At 38.4% G+C, this 21,548-nt stretch overlaps 1 protein-coding gene across 1 annotated transcript in view; it reads left to right on the top strand.

The window, feature by feature from the left end:
• The window catches only part of SPO11 (SPO11 initiator of meiotic double stranded breaks), a 39,324-nt gene that overhangs the window by 1,954 nt on the left and 15,822 nt on the right, over nt 1–21,548 (top strand). The window lies entirely within an intron of this gene.

Consider the following 21,548-nt stretch of genomic DNA (forward strand, 5'->3'; position numbering starts at 1 on the left):
TCAGAGAACATTAGAATTGAGTTTATAACATCAAAACATTTGTAGTATGATATTTGTCACACGTCTATGTTCAGTTTGTATAGGCTTGAATAGGCCTATATTATATCTTACATGTTTGTATGCAGCTCTTTTTATATTGGTCTGAATATGTGTATGTGTGCGTCCAGCAGTGTACTTCAATAATGTCTTTATACGTATGTCAGTACTATATTTCTGTAGCGTAGAGATACATGTGAATATTGTTTGACATAGGACCACTTTTAGGTCTGCATATTGCCAAAGCCGCGCAAACAAAAATGAATTAAATTTTGCACTATTAAAGTATTCTGCATGCACTTGATTTGGTCAAAGCTTTTGGCATAAAACCGGGTATTTCCTTCACTGGTTGCATTGTAGTCGGAACATCTGAAATCCTAGGCTTGGATTTGTGAAAGCCGGTGCTGAGGATATACTCACGTGTCGTATTGTTAGGAGCAGGCGTAAGCCGTGCTGCAGCACCTTGGAAATGGGGCTCTGAAAGTCTGCCTAGATGTAATGTTTTCTTACAATAAGTGGTGGTCTTTGCTTCAACAGCCCATCACCAGATTATCAGGATTCTTCTTATTAACATATATTTATTTCTTCAAGAGTATTTTTAGTTCTCTGCTGTTTGTTTTCACTAGGGATATTTATTTATTTTCAACCAGATATGAACTAAAAGCATGTAAAATCTATGCATTGTTTCCAAAGAGAACAATAAGAGCTGATTCTGACCTGTAAAATGCAATGAGACACATTTGGATGGCTTTACTTTTTCTCTCCAGGCAGGTGCAGAGTAATACCTCAAAAGAACCATTATTTTGTGCCTTTATTCCAGTGTGTACATAAATGCTTGCATAACCCTTGCACAGCTGCTGTACAAACTACTCATGCCACAAGTATTAGTAATCCTAGCAGGGGAGGTTGCATGGAAAATTGGGGTGTGTATGCTAAACCATATGTACCATGCCCCTGAATCATAAAACTTCTGTTGCTGGAGCAGAGAGGTTTTTGGAGGCTGGATTTTACAGGTCAGGAGGAAAGCAAGATTACACACAACAGCTGCACCCCACAATTTTTCTCCTGTTGAGCCTTATCTCACTTGTGCATTTAAATGAGCAGGAAACAGAATTTGGTCCAACGTTATCTTAATTCTGTCTCGGCTTCTACTTTTATTTATTTCATTTCCATAGGAACAATTATTTTAGTAGTTTATTTTGAATATGTCTTAGAGCCGCTCAGATTGGAAATCTGTGCTGCCAACTCAGAGCCGCACTGGGCTGCAGAGATACAATGTGCATTTTTTGTGTCTGATTCTGCCCCTAAAATAACTTCTTTTGTATCTGTGATGCTTTATAGGGGTGCCTCTGCACTGCTGTGAGCACCGAACTCCGTTCGCTGTTCTGCCCCAGCTCTGTGCGGTGTGAGGAGCAGGAAGCAATCTCCCAGGGCTTTAGCGGCAGAAAATCATCAATCAGAAGTTTATGCTGGAGGATTTTAAAATAATATGAAGGGACTGTTTCCTCTGCTGGTGTAAATTGGCATAGCACCATTGGAGAAAACAGAAGCGTGCTTATTTACACCAGCAGAGGAACTAACTGGGTTGTTCCTGTACACACAGTAGTTGGTATTACCGCTGATCTTTTTGTGGCAGAGACTTCAGTTGTACGTGTATCACTATCATAGTTTACTTTTCTGAGATTGGGACTTCTAGGTTTTCAATCAGAAACCTTTCTGTTTACTAGGCAGTGCTTAGCATGCCCTGAGTTTGCTTTGTAAAGTGCATCCTTTCAGCATTCATCCGAAGCCTTTTCTACAGTTGCCTGAGCCCCATAGGCACGTATATACTGTTAGACTATTAAGATAATTTTTCAGTTAAGACATCGTCAAACTGCAAGCAGGACAATAGAAACAAAACCCCTTTTGTTCCGACTAAACTGTTCCTAATGACCCCCTCTATAAACAGTGGCACCAGCGGAGGTCTCAACAAGGCTCTTCATTGAGACCCCTTTCAAAAGGACAAGCAGAGCAGAACATGGGGCAGAAACTCTCAGAGTTACTGCACTTTGCTCCGCTTTGGTGGTCTGACCACAAGAGAGAATCTGTTGTTTTTGTTGTCCGAGACACAGACACCCAAAAATAATAATTTAAAAGCATGAATTTCCACAATTAGCATCCTATAAAGACTATTACATATTTGGATTGTCCAGAAAAGAGCAGAAGGAAACTGTTTGCTTGTTTGTTTACTTAAATCAAGGGGCTATAAAGTATTCTCGTGAACTCCATACAAAAGATTTATTATTATTATCATTATCATCATCATTATTTTGGAGGAGGAGGTTAGTTAATTTACCTGCTGATCTCATATGAAAATATAAACGTAAAGTCCAAAGAAGTTAAGATTTGTATGCTCCAGTAAGATCCTTGTGTTTTTCTGGGGGTAAAAATTATCTCTGGGAATGATGTGTGCTTGTCATGAGCTCTGAGCAGGGGAGAGGTTTCTGTTGCCTAATATCTAGAGAAATTTGAGCTATGGTGAAAGATTGAAACCACTAAAAACAAAACTCCAGTTCTTTTATATAGGTAACTGTCGGATGCTCCATATAGATGAGTGTAGCATAGAGTGCGCCTTCATGCAGTTGAAGGCTATGGAGATTATGAATCATTTCCTGATTAGTTCTGTCCCTATTTCTGTGTCCTGAATGCATCAGAACAATAGCATGGAAGCATGGAAGACCTTCCATTTAAACAAAAACCTATTTACAGAGCATCTTCATTGTATGTAATTGGGAAGTGTTGATAGGTCAGACAGCAAGAGCCTGTGATTTGGGAATTACATCGATTACATTTACAAACAGAAATGTCAGTTTCTTCTGAAAGAAGCTGGAATTTGTGTTCTGGCGTCTGATTTACTAGGGATATTTCTAACAATGCATGGGCTGCTGCATCAGTTGGATAGGAAGAGACCACGGAAGGAGAAGAGAGAACATACATTAAGACAAGAACAGCATATTCTGAGTAAAGGCTAAATCACGGAGAAGTTCCTCCTACAAGATCCGGAACACCTCCAAGTGTCCACAGTGCTGTGGAGGGCTGGGTGCGCCCTGTGATTTGCGGGAAGTGCTGAGCTGGTTCCAGCTCTGGGCTTCTCTCTGCGCGTGGGCACAGTGACCCCGCTCTCCCTTCACAGGAGGTTGCGATGGAAGGTTTCAGCGTGCCTGGGAAAGAGGAAGGATCTGGGTAGGAGCAGGATACTGAGAGAAAGAGAAATGTCAAGGAAATCTTTAAGAAAGTTCCAGTAGAAACAAAAGGATCTTTGTGAAAGATGCTGCTAGCAAGCCTAACAGGAGGAGTGGGGATGTAAAATGAATTGAGAGGGTTTACAAGTTGTACAGAAATGTTCTCAGCCTTGAGGCAAGAACCAAACGTGGAGCGCTTACTGCTTACTATATTTGGTATGTATGGAAGAGCAGTTTGGACATGGAGGGAGCTAATAAAATGCAGAGTCTAATTCGTCCTTCCCCTGCACGCTGTGTCAGTTCGCTAGGGACAGAGAAAATACTTCTGTTAAAGGACAATTCTGAGGAAGAACAACTGAGGCTTGACCTGGCCTTTTGTGAAAAGGATTGGTTTTCACTGCAGCATAGTCCGCGAGTATGTGCAGATCTATTCCATGAATACCATTTTATTCTTCTGTCTGTGCATGTAGGCATTGTACCGAGTGATGGAGTTTGCACTTTCAGCACTAAATATGGTAACGGTCTAATTTGATAGCACGACTGCACAGTATTAATTTCATCACATCTTTCCACAAAAATCTGCATTTAAGGATTACTTTTACTGAAAAAGTCTGAAAAGAAGCTAACTGTATCTGACTAAAATTTGCTGCCTTTAGCTCACAGACTTCCTAGTTGAAAATGCCAGGTGGATGGGCTGAAAAAAACACCTTGTTTTCTGAATTCATCAGAATAAGCTTGTAGGAATTAATTTATTGGACTAAATGAACATATGGATTTCTATTTTCAATGCCATGTAAAACAGATTTTATTTAATGATTTTACTAGAAACTGTAATGTTTAGGGGTCATATTAGAGATGTCATAATTGTTAATGATGGAGAACAACAGTCTCAAAGAAGATTTTTTTCCCTAGTTTTCATGTGATTGCATTAGTATAACGATGAGGATAAAGGTAACAACACAAATTTTGTATTAACTTTGATGCAAAATTGCTTTCTCCTGAATGTGATGAATGTGGTTATACATGAATCTTCCGAGCCAAAGTATTCTTAAATTCTTCTTGCCTTTTGTGTAATCTTGTGATTCTCTTAGATTTTAACATTGTTAGTTGTTGTTTATTCCAGAGCATATAAATGCTTATTGCAAGCTCTCTACCTTATAACAGCAACACTAAGACACGGGTATATCGGTATAAAACAGTGGTCTTTAAAATTTTCTGATCTGCAGACTTTGGAGGCAGCTAATCCTTCATGTCATATCAAAGCCATCTGTCTTCTTTACCTTTTTGGATCCCTGTAAAAGCAGTTCATGGGCCCCAAAACCTAGTGAAACACACTTTAAAAACATTGATATGGGAGAATATAGAAAGCACAGATCAAATTATTTTTTGCCTATGTAAAAGGGAAGTGTCTCTCAGCTAAAGGCCAGCAACTTGGATGAAGTTATAAGAGACAAAAATGAATCAAAGAGTTAAGGGTGGTGCACTGAGAATTAGGGTTGTCCAGAAACAACCAAAAAAAAAATCTAGTATGTAAAAAAATTTAACGGTTTTGACATTTGTTTTAGATTTGTCACAGAATGATTTAAAAAACAAAACATGAATAGAAAGAATGAGACATCCCAGAATAGCCAACATCCAGTGGCTAGGGTATTTACTTGGGCCATATCCAAGCAGTGCTTTATGGGATTTGGAGCAGACATTTGACATAATGTTTTCAACATTATTTTTGTCAGACAAATTTGGGCTCTGAAGTGGATTGAAAAAGCTTAGTTGGAGTCTCGTACTTTGTAGGTGTGACTTAGACACCACGCTATTTGGTTGTAGGGAAATTCATAATTCATAAGGTATATGTAGAGCAAAATATAAAAAGATGTTGATGACTGTCTCTGAGCTAATACTGAAACTAAGTTAAATTGTGTGTGGAAGACAGAAAAAGTACTGGGGTGAAATTTCAGTTCTTCTCCTTAGCTTTGCAAACATGGATCTTGCAATCTAGTCCTTTCACCTTGCTCCCAGTCCCACTCTGAATCTCACCAGGCTCCACTGGACACACGTGTTCAGCTTCTCTTTCTGGTTTAGCCTCTGCTCCTGCCAACCTCCCACTATTTCTTATTCCTTCCTTCCTGCGGTCTTTCTTACAGGCTAGCCTGATCCGACTGTCAATGCACTTCCCTAGCACCGTGCACCCTTGGGCATTATTGACTAAGAACCAAGACTTGAAAGTGTCTCGGGAATCAAAAGGTGTGCATCAAGGTGGAGAGCCTGCATTTCAACAGCACGTTCTCTCCGTGCCTCAGTGCTCTCAATTCATTAATCAGCATAGTTAATTTTAAAGAATTTACCATTTCTGCAGATGGTTATTAGAAATATTATTACAGGGTTAATGAAAACGGTTGTCCCATTACTGTAGATGAAGTCAACAAACTTTGGCATGCCTTGTAATAAAGCGTTATTGCAGATCATGTATGCAGTCAATGCCTTGTTTTCCTAGAAGAACAAAGTGGAAATATAGTTTGCATCAGATATTAAATGTGGTTTACCCAATTCCCCAAGCAGTTAAGTCATTAAACAATATTGGGGGTAACAGCATTTGATATTGCATCTGCCTCTCAGCTCCTTTCCCATGTACAGGCTCAGTACCCGTAATGTTTTGCTTTTAACACTCTCTTCTGAACAATTTAAGTGTCAATAAGTGAAAACAAATACCATGCAGTGACAGCAAAACCATATAAGCTGTCTCCAGACCAGGATGTAGTATAGCTGTGCCAATTCACCTACAGAGAAGTAAAGTAGGCCAATTACCTACCTGGAAGCAAAATTTATTAGCTCTGGTGCAAGTGCCTTGTTCTGCTCCCAGAACCTGGTCGAGCTTGTTTGGAGCCACCTCGGGTAGTCTGAACAGGTGCTGTGCGCACTTCCTGTAATTTAGGAAGCACTGGGTGATGCTCTACTTTAGATGGAACACATAAACAAGATTCTACTGACTTCTGGTCAGTGGAGATCCTATCAAGCCTCTCAGTCTGGTTCCCTAGGGAAACTACTTGCACAATCGTGTTATTTGTCTGACCCAGTTTCCAGTGTGCTGACACGTTTGTCACAGGTTACATAGATGCTTCAGAGATACTGTCCTTACCAGTACTGCAGGAATTAGCACCTAAGCAGAGGAAGGAATTCTTATTAATATTCCCATTGAGAAGAAGGGAGAATTTAGCAATTCTTCATTGTGGTTGACAACAGCAAATGATTTAACTAACTTGCAGATTACTCTGATACTCCTTAGCAAATGCACAGTTTTATTGAGCTGCCAAATCAAAACAGTCTGGAGATGGCGTGGGGAGGGATGCCAGGGCACGCCAGGGTAGTCCTCAGTGAAAAATAAATGTTCTTGGTGTGGGGGAGAGTCGGGAAGGCTGAGGGAGGCTTGGGGTGTTGCAGTGTGACTGTGGTAGAGGGCATGGGGACAGCTGGGGTTGTTGGGATAGGGAGGTGTGAGAGTTGTGACATAAATCCATAAGGGATCTAGCTTCATTAGGTTCACTTTTCTGGGAATAATTTGTTAGGAAAGTATTGAGATCTTAGTTGTGGCATTTTTAGATATGTTCTCACTCTGATTTAACCCTTCTACAGTTCCATGTATCGGTTGTGCATGGTATACCTCCTTGCTGCTACACAGCAGGAATCTGTTGTTATTTGACCCGAAAAGATCATTATGCTAGCTTTATTTGGTGTGCATTTAATAAAGTTGTAGCCATTGTGACTATAACTCATGACTCTCAGTCATTCCTCAGTGGTGTAACCAGCGATTCGGCATTCCAGTAACATCAGTTCAAAGGGGAGTATGAAAGACTCAAATGTATGCCAGAGCATTGTGACTTTTATTACTCCTCTCCTCCCGCACTTCTCTGTTAGAAAGATACATTCTCTGGCTGTAGAAATGAGAAGTACAAAGCAGCCTTAGACCTTGTAGTGCAAAATGTAAAACGCGATGTTATCTGCAGAAAGTGGACTTTAGATTCTATCAGCGCACGTTTAGCATAAAGCATTTCCTATGGTAATGTCTCTCACTTTCCCAGACTTTTACGGGCTCCAAGTGGCACACAGGCTGCAGACCTCTTTGTAATGTTAATGAATCATCTTAATGGACTGTTTTAGCAGAAACATTCATCACCTTTTGTACCACAATGATTTTTTTTTGTTATACTTAAATGGTTAAGTAGGCAATAAATGCCTATCAGACCAACCACTATGGTCTAGTAATCCACCTCACTATAAATCACCAGTGGATTATTATTGTCCTGTTTAATTAACACTCTTAAGGGATTCTATCGTTGGATAGACTTTCACCTTGCACTAAGCAGGCATTAACATTTCAAGTAAGAAAAAGTGTGTTTATGTGAAAAGTGTTAATCAGGGTGACCTGGAGCTGGTGGTGGTGGGATGGATGAAATATGTGCTTGTGTGCGTGTCTGTGCATCCGTGGGCGCTGGTTCCTTACACCGCTTTTCAATGGAAGCTGAAATCAGACCTATAAACACATTTTAAGTAATAGCAAATGGTTGTGGCAGTATCATCTGTATTAGGTCTCAAAGATATTTTAATATCAGTTGAAAATGGCAGCTCTAAAAGATTTAACCACAGGAGTTGGGAAGATGACATTTTTACATTTATTGTGAGTGTACATTTTGTGTGTAATTTCATTATTTGTTTTTGTGGTCTAATTCAGTCTGAAGTAGTTTTAAGGGACCTGACCAACCCCCCCCCCCCCCCCCCCCCCCCCTTTTTTTTTTTTTTCAACAAAAGGTGAGAGGGGAAGTCTGATCCTGTTGCTCCTCTGTGAACTCTTTTCAGACTTCACAGCCAGAAAGAGTAAGCGAAGCAGCGAGAGCTCCTGGGAAAGGCAGGGGGGTCTGTAGGCTTACATACTCCTCGCAGAACAATCCCTGCAGTTCTTTTGCAAACGAAATTCCCACACTAGGACACAAGCTGGGTACGGCATCTCTCTCAATATGCAAACGTTTTTGTACATAATATAGCTCAATGCCATTTTCCTCCTCTCAGCGAAATATAAAGATGGCCATTTTTTTTCTCCTGTAATATAATATAATGCATTTAATAGTAATTTCCTTGTCTTTTGTCAGAAGATAAAGATGTGAAAAAGGCTCTTGTTAATGCAGCGTTTCCCATCCATGAAATCTAATCCTGCTTCCTTTGATTTAGTTACACACGTAACACTAGCAGTGCACTTACCAACTGCACATTCTATCGGTGCCCATACTAACGGTGGTTACATGAGATTAACCAAGTGCTCTATTTCCATTTCACAGGCATAGCAACTAATGCATAAATGTTGAGAGATCTGAGGTCTGTAAGAGTCACAGCTCGTAGCATAGCTCATTAAACCCTGTTTCTGGTCTGCACACAAACCTGGTATGCACATCCCTGTCCTCTTGGCATTTCATTAAATTATTTCCTTGTACAGCCTCCTGTAAATTAAAGAAGAATTAAAACTGCTAAGTGGAACACAAACACTAGATCTTTTAAATGAGGAGACTGAATCTCTTAGTATACATTCATTCCCTGAAACAAAACTTCTGTAGGATTGTCTTTCCTCTAAGATTCCATAGATTCCCTAACAGAATCTTATAAGTGGAAATTCAATGTAGTCTGTTGGTCAGAGGCAAAAACATAGCATTACAATTTTCACTGGGTATTTTTGTTTCAGATATACAGTTGCACACTAATCTGCCAGATTTTATTCTATTTGTAATTGAAAAGGTGGGAAATTATTCACAATTGAACATGTAGGAAATATCACAAAACACCAAAGGAGTCTGAACATGACAAGAAATTAAACTAAGCTCATTGAAGGGATGCTGTTATTGCACGAAGAACTGCAGTGACAGAAAATAAGAACATCATGGTGTGATGTGTGTGCATTGATCATACAATGGATTTTGCAAACCATTTAACAGAGATGCATAAAAAACACACACAGTTTCAAGTGTAGGCATGTCCCGAGAAGAATCTCCTTCGTTCCCTCTACACACACCCTGCTAATTAAATCCATCATTGCCTAGCAGTAAGCCCCAGGGTTCAATCTTTTCTGGAGCACAGTTACTATCCAACATTTTAGCTCATACAGTGGGCAGCCAAGATTTCATGTCTATGCATATAGTAGGACTCGTAGCCAATATTTCTTACATACTCTCCTTCTGTCCATCCCCATCTGCGTACGTAATGTAGATAGATATAAATTTTTAATAGGTAAAACTTCGACGTTCCTTTCAGACTGCTTTTTATGTCATAGTGCAAAAACCTGTATGAGGGTGGGAAGCTCAAGTCTAATAAAATCAGGAAGCTGTGCTCCACGTAGCTAGCTGGCCATGAGAAACATCAGCAAGGATGGATATTGAATGACTTCTATAGTCCAGCCAGGTTTTATCAGAACAGGTCATCAACCAGTAGGCTGCCCAAACCTGTTCCACTGCTTCCCCATTGATTAAATATCTGGAGACATTTACACGTAGATCAAATTCTCCACAATCTGTTTTATCTCAATCACAGCCAAGTTCTTTTTCAAGCTGAGGCAAAAAAAGTACCCTCCGGTGGCAAGAAAAGATGGTATATCTCCCTGAAGGTTCTGTGCTTTGGGTTTTCTTGGAGCCAAACTATGACCTCAGCTTCCCCTGGGCTGACATCAGTGGGACTGCAGGGAGTAGAAGAGAGGTGAAACCCGCCTGTGTGTGCCCAAGTGTTAAGGAATTTAAAACTTTTTTTTTTTTTTTTTCATTTGATTGTAGAACTGACATTTATGGGGGAAGAAAGGAATAGAGGGCGTGTGTAGCTTCCAGCCTTGTTCAGATGGCCAAAATTACTTCTGAATCTTGATACCTCTATTACCCAAGACAAGACAGATGGTTTTACATGGAATTCTCACCTGCTGCTTTCACTTCATGATTTCTACTCTTCTTCTTGTGCATTTGTTCCCAATCTATTTACCTGCTAATACCTTCTCTCCCAAGTGTCAGGCTGCAGACATCCTTAGCACTGTGTTCCTCTCTCCGACCTGATCTGTGGCAGTAGGTATCATTGATCCCTCACTGTGTTTCAGCACAGCAAGGGGCATCAAAAGAGACTCGCAGATAGCAGGTTGAAGGCAAACAAAAGGAGACATGTCTTCAGCAGCAAGTAGTTAATGTGTGGAACTCCCTGTCACAGGACGTTTTGCATGTTAGACATGTGCATTTACAAATCCATAGAAGAAAATTGTCTCTGCATACAAAGTCACTGCCCCGGGTTCCAGAACCTTTTGGTCATAAACAGGACACCGGGAAAGCGTGGTGGGAAATCATCACTGCACGTTTATGCTCTTCTCATGATGCCCAGTATTGCTTGCTGTCAGAAGCAGAACATTAGGGTAGATGATCTTTGGATCACGTCACCCGTCATGTAGACATTTTGTGCTTCTCAGATGGAGAGTCTTTATTGAAGATACTAACCACACATCAGTGGAAACTGAAAAGACACAAAAGAAGAAAATCAGTTTTCTCACTGAGTGCTGAAAAGCTGCATGGTTGGAACTGGTTTTGGGAAGCACTAAATTTAGTGAAAGCCATCTGAAAAATGCTCGTAGGTTTAAAATCCTAAGGTAAAGGTGAAAACTTCTGGGTGCCACAAAGTGCATTATATAAAATATCTGCAGTTTCCATGATCAGAATTAACCCCTTTATTCTAGTGCATCTTCCAATATGGTCTTCTAAATGGATGATTAGAGAAATATCTCAGCTGATGCAATAAATACCTGAAAGTGCCTGTAATAAATACAAGAAATAACCTGTCTTCATTATTCAAGTAACTGCCGCTTGTTCATTTGTATATTCACATTGCTGGGGTTGATGGATTTTTGCAGTTTCCTTTCAATTGTTTTTCTTTTCTTTCAAACTTTTTTCTTTATGCCTTTGGATGAAGTGATACAACAGTTCCCAAGCATGTTAATGAATTAATTATGAAAAGCTAATCTTTATCTTTCATCAGTGATCTTTTTTATAAGATGGCAGTCCATATTATGTGTCAGATTAAGCATTTCTGTTTTTCATTGGTACAAAGAAAAATCATTCCTCACAAAAATAGTATTGTCAACTAGTAGTTGAATACAAAGAAATTTAATGAAAAATGTAGCAGACAGGTAACATATGTATGTTATGTACATATATAACAAAATGTGTGTAGCAGTGCAATCAGTATAATATTGAAGCTAGGAGATATCTGAAAGAGCAAGAAACCAGAGGATAACATTTTTATTTTTATTTTTATTTTATTATATATTAGGTTCTTCAATTGTAATTTTACTGAGGTGTTGTTTTAGTAGTTGTTGAGGTTTTGTCACCCCCCTCCCCACAAGGAACGCCTGAAAAACACATAAGATTGTTTTCTAATTTCAGCTGAGCCCACCCACACGGAGCTGCATGGCCATCGCTCCGAGTGCCGTCATACAACACTGCCTACCGAGGGGCACTTGGCCAGCACCTCTCTGACTGCCAGCCAGGCACTCTGTTAGCAGCACACAGATAAGGGGCACGAGTAGAGAAAAGGAGAGTGTGACAGGTTTTTCCATGGCTGAATAACTTCTGTATCTGTGCCCTGGGGACTGTAAATAGCTAGTATAGCTCACTGTAGATACGCTATTGCTGATCTTGCCAGAGAGTGAAGGGAGCACAGAGATGAACTTTACATCTCATTAGCATCATTCTGCCTCAGTGCATTTATAGGCAAGAATCTTACCTAGAAAGGCAGTTAGCAAAACTTACAGCACTGATTTTGTTTTTTAAAATTAAGATAAAAATATGCATGTGTTACACAGAAATGTTTCCCAAATTTCTCAAGTCCATTTACTGATTTCACAGTTATGAAGACTTGAAAAGTTATTGATAATTTCTCAGACACTCATCGTAAAAGTATTTTTATTGCAGTGTTTCAGCATGTCTGACCTCAGTGTATTGCTTAATATATTTATTATAAGTGTGTCATAAAACACGGAAACAAATGCATCTTTTCAAAGTAAAAGTTTTCTTGGTTTAAATCTCCAGCAAAAGACTGAATGTTGTGTAATGCAGGAAAAATGGTCTGTTACTGTTGCCCCATCATAATGGAAAACTAATAGGATTAGGATCATGCTTGTATATTCTGCAAGATCTTGCCTTGTGAAGCTGGCAACATTTAATTTTTGAAATTAGATGTTTTCCACTAGGAGTGGAAATTAATGAGAGTCTCCATAAATATTGTCTCTAGTATCATGTAAATGGTTTGATTTTTTTTCTCTTATTCTACATTATTACTGACTAAATCTGTCACAAGTACAGTGAGCTCTTTAGTTTGTGGTGTGTTATTTCTCCCTCCACACAAGGAGAATATGTACAATACAAATGTGAAGGACATTTCTGAGGGAGGCCCACTACCAAAATCAAGAGGAGGGCACAGAGTGCTATCAAAATGTTTCAGTCAGTCATCTTTCATATCTAGGATTTCTGAGTTTGAAGGTTATCCCCTAGTTTGTTAAAACACATTCCAATTAGGAAAAAAAAATAAAAATAAAAAATAAAATAATAATTTCTTCCATAAATCCTCCTGATTGATAGCTCATTTCTCCTGTTCTGACCCTTTTTTTTTTTTTTGTCCTATTTCTTCCAAACTGTACCCCAAGATTTGTCTAGCTTGGCTTCCCATTTATTGTTTTCTTCCTCCTTGCCAGTCTTTTGGTACTTTCCAGTGCAACATTGACATGAAAGGATTTAGGTAATAATCTTGTAATGGATTGCTGGCCCAGAATGAAACCTCATTTCTTCTTTCCCAGGACTCCCTGGGAATCCTTTTGCCACAGCTTTTTTACCTCCCCAGGGAGATTATACAAAATTGTTCCTGTGGCCATTCATTCTGTCAGGGCGAGGAGACAGTGGGATTCCCATCAGTTCCCAGGAGCAGGCCCACGATTTCCAGAAAACGTGCCGTCAGCACAGCACTTCTTAGAACTGTTGTAAATTCTTACAACATTTCAATAGGGTGTCAGTAATCCCAGTACGTACGCAAATCTGTGGAGTTATTTGGGTCCCTCCAGACAACTGGTGTGGTGTAATTGGCAAAGCTGACTTTATACAAAGTGTTGCCTTTCCCTGTTAGACTATGCAACATATATATCAGTACAATTATATATCCATATTTATTTTATGAGGTAAAACTTTATAATTGAGTCCTTGAAAAACTATATAAAGACAAAATTATTTTAAAGGTGTTCAAGACACATCATTTTGTTTTTCTAACTACCGTCCCTACATTTTGTGATATAATTTGTGCATATATTTCAGCAAACACAGTTTTCTGGAAGTAAATTTCCATTTCAGCAAATTTAATTTCTATAGAATAAATTTGTTCTATAAGATTAAACTAATTTTTAACAGAATAATTTCAAAAATTCTCTTTGCCATCATAATATGGGTGAAAATCTAGAAAATCAATGTACTTAAAATTTAAAGGACCAGTTCTCTCCTATTTGAATCTCTGAGAGAAGAGCCAGCAGAGTGTAATAGCAGCTGTTCAGCAACATCTATTATTTGCTTACATTACATCACTAATATGAGGCACCCTGTCGTTAAAATGAGAGTTAGGAATTGGCACTCCTGATTCCCTTCTTAGCATTCTATAATTTTGCTGAGGATATGATCTCATCCAGCTCTCCACACCAAGTAAGAATCTAGATTGGTTGATGTGAAGGTTAGTTTTCCTCCCGGTGAAGCATCAAACTTTATTAAAAGGCTGAAAGAAAGTCTTGAGTTTAATTCATAAAGGAAGACTTAAATATTGTTGTCTTAGAACTAATGGATAGACGATAGTATCTTCAGAATCACCCTTTATGTACCAATTATTTTTCACTTGACATTGTAGGGTCCCAATCTCTCATTCCTGGCACTCGAAACTCCCAGTGAATGGATCCAGTATGGAAGCATTCCAGCACAATGCATGAGAGACCCTTTAACCTTTCAGAGTGGAGGACATGCAGAAAAATAGTGAAATAATAAATTAACACTGCACCATTTTTTTCGAAAGGAACCATGTCTCTGGTAACAAGTGCTTGTCCCACCTGTCATCCACCTAGACCTCGGGTGCAGACATGAATTTTTTCCCAATCCCTGGAAGAGGTACTGCTGACAGCACGTGGCTATTTGTTATTTATTTATTCAAATTAATGGGCTACCACCAAAAAAGCTTGGCTATTACAGAGGTTTGAAACTGTTGTATATTTCTGTCTAACATTGTGCATTGATGTTATCACAAGACTGATGACTGAGATGTGAGTTCTTTCAATCAGAGACTACAACAAATATATTTTGTTAATATTTTTCCCTGACTTAATTAGGTATGTTTTTAATTATTTAGTTAAGCTGATGCAACATCCTGTAATGGATGTAGCCTTGCAGATGTAGAGATGTTCTTAGCATGTAAGTAAATGATTATAGTACGTTATAATAATATATCTTATGTTAGCAAATTCAATAAGGCATCTTAATTGCATCAGGATCTGACCAAAAGTTCCTTGCCTACCATTTTGCCACATATTATATTTCAGACTTTAGATAGAATTCTGTAATAGAAAATAATAATAATAATAAGATACATCCCCCCCTTTTTTTTTCCTTACTATGGATATGCATGGATACTGTGCATTTATCTGTGCAGGAAGACTAACTACAACAGCTATTTTTGAATAAACTGTTCCATAATAGCTCCCTGTGTGGATATTCTAGTCTGGAAAAGTCACGGGTCAGACAGTAAGCTGTTGCAGAATAGCTTATTCTGCAATAGCAATTCCAGTCAATTTTCCAGTGTAGAAAAACCCCTTAGTCCACAGCTCCAAACTCTTGTTTGTGCCAGAAGATCTTGTCTTTAGAGAATAGTATAAATTTGTTCTATTCTATTCTTCGAGCACTGAAGTCCCTTTGGGATCAGCCAGGGAGAGCTTTATATTACAGAAGTTTGTATTTATGTGCACAGATTCTGTAGTTTTATTTATGAAACATTTCATTAACACCTTCTTGTAACTATATACATTTTTGGCTGCAGAATGTCCTCAGGGCTCTTCTGGCTCAGTACTTTCTATAACCTGGTCTTAAAAGAAGCCAGAGAGCTGCCTGGAAGAAGATCCCTCAAGCCAGGCTCAAGATGGTTAGATGGTTAGTAGTTTTCATTGCCAACAGCAGTGAATCAAAGCAAAACAAAGCAAAATGTCATACCTTCCTCCATGCCCAAATGCAGAAGATGGCTTATAGCAGTGACATCCAGCTGACACATTTGAGTTTTCCCAGAGTACAGAGAAAAGAGTGGTCTACAAATATATAGAAAGACATCACAAAATGTTTGAATGGGCTGAAAATTTACCCAAGAAAAAGGCACAGAGAAGTCTTCATGAAAGTCCAGTTAATCTTAGTGCATTCAGAATTGCTTATACAACATCCCAGTAAAGCATATTTTTTTTGGATTCCTGTTTATATTTGAATCATGGGTTTTCTTCTGTCCTCCAGTAAAAAATAAACAAACAGAAAACAGCAGACCAAGACAAGACATCTATGCTATTTTTTTTATTTGGTACAATTTTATTGAGCCTTAAGACCCTCCAGAGCAAAGGTTGCCATTTATCCAGAATTGCGTCACAGTGCCCCTGGCATTTTTGGGTTACTAATTAACATTAATAACTTAATTAAAATCTCCAAATGCATTTTAAATGGTGACATAAAGCTGATTTTAATCTAGGCTTCCAAAAATGAAGCAGAAGTCTGTAAATCAGCTGCCCCACCCTTTTTGATATTTATATAGCCCACAGTGCTCACTGTCAGAATAGAATCCTACGTCACCCTCTTACTTCATTTTCCCCAGGCGTTATTAGTTAATAATGAAGGTCTAAAGTCCATCCCAAGTTTTACCTGTTGGCATAAATCTGGGGCCAGGACAGCAGCGGTGGAGCATTCACATAAATGAAAGAACAGATTTTGGCTCAAGTATTTTTAATGTACAGCAGCTGGCATTTTTGGGTTTGAGGAGCAAAATCACACCTGAGTTTTCATGCTCTCTAGGATTTTGCCAACAAGAGGAAAATAAAAAATAAACAAGATGTTTTACCTTTTTCAAAACCAGAGGAAATGGTGCAGCTGTTTCTGAGAATGTATTCTATTGACCACTATGTCTGAGCTGTCACATCAACATGGAATGGAAGACATTCTTGCTTTCCAGTTACATTTTAACACAAATGTCTTCCATTTGTTTGTTTCAACATATTTTCCCTCTAACACATTTTTTTAATCATCAGAATTTTTCCTAATAACGTGTTTATTCAATGTTCAGTTAAACCAGATTTGGAATTTTACAAGTATAAAGATGTTTACAAATCAATTCATTAGATGCTATTACCACTTCCATGATATGGTATGTAGCTACCTGAAAACTTACCACTGTCTACAAGTGGGTTTTGTCAGATTCTTACCGTATGGACAATAGTGGCAGCTGATTACGGGGAGATGCCAAAGAGAGTGGAGAGAATTGGCTGTAAGTTACCCACAGTCCCCCAGCCGTTCAACTCAAATTATTTATTTAGCTGATATATAGAAACTTCAGCCCAGATTCTCATTTGATTCCCAATCCTAGCAATGGAAAATGTGGCAGTAGGTAAATCTTAGGCAGTTATCTCTTTTAGAAATAGACAAGTAGTTGATGTAAAGGGTGGTGCCATTTATTTGCCCAACTCTCTTATTATTCAGTTCTCATGGGATTTTGATACAGAATACAGCAGATAAAGAGTTAACATTTCATCTGCAATTATATTTATTATTTGTATGTGAGAGACGTGTAGGTTATTCAACAACAAGGCAATCTTTGTTTTATTTTCAGCTGAGTCACTTCCATAGAGGCTTGGATGTTTCAAAATATTTTCTCTCTTTATATTCCTTCACAACATGCTCTTCAAAAGAATAATAAAAGTAGTAGAATGCCCAATTTCCCATTATAAAATCCTATTCTTATTTTCATGTAACTTTCCAAGCCTTAAAGCTGCTGCAGCTGATTTTTTAAAATTATTTTATTTTTCCAGGGAGGGTACATGCCTACAGCATGCAGTTCCTTCTTTAAAAAATGCTGCAAGGATGAGAAGTTGATACAGTAACTTGGACTACAGAGGGAGGGAGAATCCCTAAGGATTCAGGAGGCTTCAGGGGTGCCCTTTCTTAGTGTGAGACCAGTTTAGGATTGAGAAATAATGGCTGTGATAGTATGGGGCAAGCTCAAACTTCTCAGCACATAAAATTTGTGTCTTTGAATGTTCAGACAACTATTTCTGTTTGCAGCTTAATTATTGTCAATGAACCTCTTATGGCACTTATACTAAATTATGAAAAGACATATTTTCATTTATTTCACTTTGTGAGTGCTTCTTTGTCTCAAAAACCTGTCTTGTCCTGTCACCCAAAATACATTATTGCCCCTAAGAGAACTAGAAAATGCTGGATTTGAAATTCACAATAACATAGATTAGATGAAAGTTGCTTTTGCTTTTAAGAAAGGCCTGTTAGTGTTTATTTCTGTCTGAGAGATAAAACAATAACAACAAAAAGGAATGGTAAAAAAAAACAAAAAACAAAAACAACAAAAAAAAACACTTCCTCTCATGATTGTGGCTTGGCTGTCTTTGAGAGATATATAAATAAATAAATATTTTTGCAATAAATTTTTTGCAGGTGTTTCTCCCTCCAGAGCTAGGTAAACTGAAAAATAAGCAAAAGTTTTTCATTTATTTATTTATTTAACCAAACATGTTAGTTAAAAGGAGCTATCCCATTTGAAGTTGTTAGCTGTTAGCAGAGAATGACTATATCTCTCTCTCTCTCTCTCTTTTTTTTTCCCCTCTGGGCTTTGCTCATTTGAAAAAGATCAGTAACTGGCAGGTGATAGATCTGGCTCCCGTTTCATCCTAACTTATTCACAGTAAAATCTGCTGGCTCACAAAATGTCTGTCCTTCCAGCAATTGTCCAGATCACAGCCAAAGGAGCCGGAAAGAAACTGAAGCTTGCTGGAACATAGTAGGCATACTCCCAAGAAGCTCTTAAATGGCTGGTGGGGATTTTGTTTTTCCTGTTCTCACTGTAGTTTTTAAGCTTCCATCTATCTCCTTAACACTTCTAGCTGGCCCAAATACTTCTGCTTGCACTGAATCACTACAGTTTGGAGAGGTTTGTCTTTTTAAGCATGAGTGAAAGACAGGGTTTGACATTAATTGAAAATAAACCTATCAGGTCCACTGGTATGCCTGCCAGTCCACCAAAACAATTAAGGACAGACCATTTGGCGAGAAATACTTACATGACAATCATGTAAACTTAATGTAAAAGGTGAACTATACTTGAAAAGAGGAAAAATTTTTTGATAAGGCATGCTGTGAAGAAAAGGAAATAGCATACATATGGTTCTATATATTTTATATAATATTTGTTCTGCTGATGCAGTGCTTTATATATAAAAAGTCAGAATCAAGCAATTTAATAAGTTGGCACTAAATAAATGCAAATTTTTGTACTATATGGCTCTTTTATTATGTACTATGTAATGATTACAGCAGCTTTTGGTCCAGATAGGCTCCTCTTCAACAGTTAAAGAACATACTTATAAATTGGCATTAGGCACCTCATACCATTTCACAGCACAGGTTTTTTCAAAAGTATTCTGATAAGAGCATACATTTATAACAGGAGGCAATCCTAAAGGGATTATTGGTAACAGTCTGTCTTTTAAAACAAATCTGAAAGTGTTTCATTACTTATCATATTTGTTTTATCAAAGATGTGAAATTATACTGCAGGATTTAACAGCTTCCAAGCAGTAATCTTCTGTTTGCCATCTGTGGTGCCCTCTACTGCACAGCTTTGTAGGAGCAAGACAACGCAGTTGAAACTGCATTTGTTGTACTGCTTTTTCACATTTTTCTTTCCATCTTAAAATTTAATAAGGTTTTGGTATTTGTTTTCCTAGTCATTCTCCCTCTAATTCACATAAAACAGCAGTCAGTATTTGCAATTGAAAAGCATTTTTTAAAAATAAAGCAGAGTTTATAAAGGAGAAATAAATAAATAGAGGGCTCTAGGAAATGAACCTGCTAGTTCATTTACTGATTGTGGTTCATACACTGGTCATATTCTTGATACTAGATTATGTGTTTACTAATATATATATATAAATGTATATATATTTATGTATATGCTTGTGTATATATATTTATATATTTTTTTATTCTCTCCTTTGTTAACTCTGGCATAAGCATTGAGAATTTTGGTCCTGCTTTTTTCCAGTTGCCATTTGTTGCTTTGAAAAAGGGGCAAGGCATTAAATTACCTTCTCTCAAGTTGATGTATATAGTTTTGTTTGCAAACTGTTGCTAGGGGCAGGATATAATGTTGTCAGTCCTATATCAAACAAAAATCTGAGTTTGATGTTGAATTGTTGGTAAGAGCTGCAGAGTTTTTACACAAATATTTCCGGAGTGATCTCAAGGTACCTAAAGGCCAAAGATCTAACATGAAAGAAATGAAAAATTCAATTTATTAATTCCCCTTTCTTTTGCTTGCGTCTGTTAATTGAAGCACCTTGTATTCATATCTACATAGCCTGAGGCTTTCCTCAAATAAATCAATGCATAATTTTTTAATTACCTACTCAAGCTGGAGTTGGGCTGCTTACTCTTGTCAGTACCAGAGAAGAAATGGAACAGAAGGAGAAACATGCCATCTTCAACATTTTATGTACCATGTCATCTAACTTGCTAACAACAGGCCTAAGCATCATACCTTTAGAAGTGCTGTTGGTGAGCTAGACACAGCACAGCTTCCAGCACTACTGACTGCTGTGAGTAATGCTGTGGGTAATGTGACAACGCTATCAGTGGTGGGCTTATTAAAATTTTCTCTGGAAAGAACAAGTCTTTAAGATATTTAACTCCTAAGTTACTGCTAATACTCAGAATGACTGCTTTCAGGCAGTCAGTTGCTATGACATAGTTAGGAGTTGAGAACAGTCTTTGGCGTAAAATAACTGCAAAGGTAAGGCTGTAGGCTGCGGCCATCGGATGGGAGCTGGCCTCACACTGGTGCACGCCTCAGACCCTCAGGTCTCCCAGGAAGTATTGTGTTTTCTCTTCAAACTTTAAACAATGCCTACAAAAATTTCTGATGAGAAAGAGACTAGAATTTTTGTCGGCAAACACCTAAAGAAAACTGGCAAGAAGTGCACCAAGATAATCACATGTGGGGTTTCTTTTCAAATTCACAGTTTATCTCTCGCTTTGTATTGTCGGTTTTGAAATGATGCCCTCTGGCTCAGGACTCCACATGAATCAGAAATGTCCTTGTTCGGCCAAAAGTCTTAGAGTATTCAACAAGTTTTGTCTTAAATCTCGACTTCCTCAGAAACCAGTGATTCATGACACTTAGAATTTCAGGTTGAGTGGTTGTTCTGAACACAAGTTTATAACAGTGTATTAAAAAATATGAAAATATATCCCAAGTCTATTTTACATCTTCCAAATGCTGGAGGCAAATTATAAAAATAATACTAAATATTTAATCTCATTAGAAGTTGAATTCCATTTAGAGGAAGGGGACTGATTTTTTCAGCTTGGTGTTGGGGCTTTCGGCTTTTTCAGACTTCTTCCAGACAATGAGAACAATCAGGAAGAGATAATTGGTATTGAGGGAAGAAAAAAAAAAACACTATTTTTTTTTTTCAGAAAGTACAAGAAAAGTATCAGCCACTTTCTGGCCAGTCTGACCAGATTTATCCCAATGGCCTCAAACATTTGGGTGCTACAGATCTTGTGCTTGGACACCTTGTGGCGGTCAGTCAGGAAGGGCGGGAAAAGGACCCCAGCCGTTAGGAAGGGCGGGGCCAGCTGCTGTCTGTCAGAATGAGCAGGAAAGGGCATTGGTCAGTTGAGAAGGGCGGGAAAAGCCATTGGTCGGCATGGAAGGGCGGGAAGAGTCCCTCGTCAGCACGGGTGGGCGCGGCCACTCCCAGCCCTTAGCAAGGGCAGGAAAAGGCCTCGGTTGGCCAGGAAAAGTTGGTTTTTGACTAACTTCTACTACAATGTTCTGTTTGTCCTGACCAGCTGGCCCTTCAATTTGACCTTAAAGAATGAGTTTTAGGTCCAGTGGCCACAATAGACTTTTCTAATCCGTCGGTCTCCTTGGTCCCTTCTTTAAAAGAGGGGC

Source organism: Oxyura jamaicensis, chromosome 20, assembly GCF_011077185.1.
Source record: "Oxyura jamaicensis isolate SHBP4307 breed ruddy duck chromosome 20, BPBGC_Ojam_1.0, whole genome shotgun sequence".
In the NCBI taxonomy this organism is placed as follows: domain Eukaryota; kingdom Metazoa; phylum Chordata; class Aves; order Anseriformes; family Anatidae; genus Oxyura; species Oxyura jamaicensis.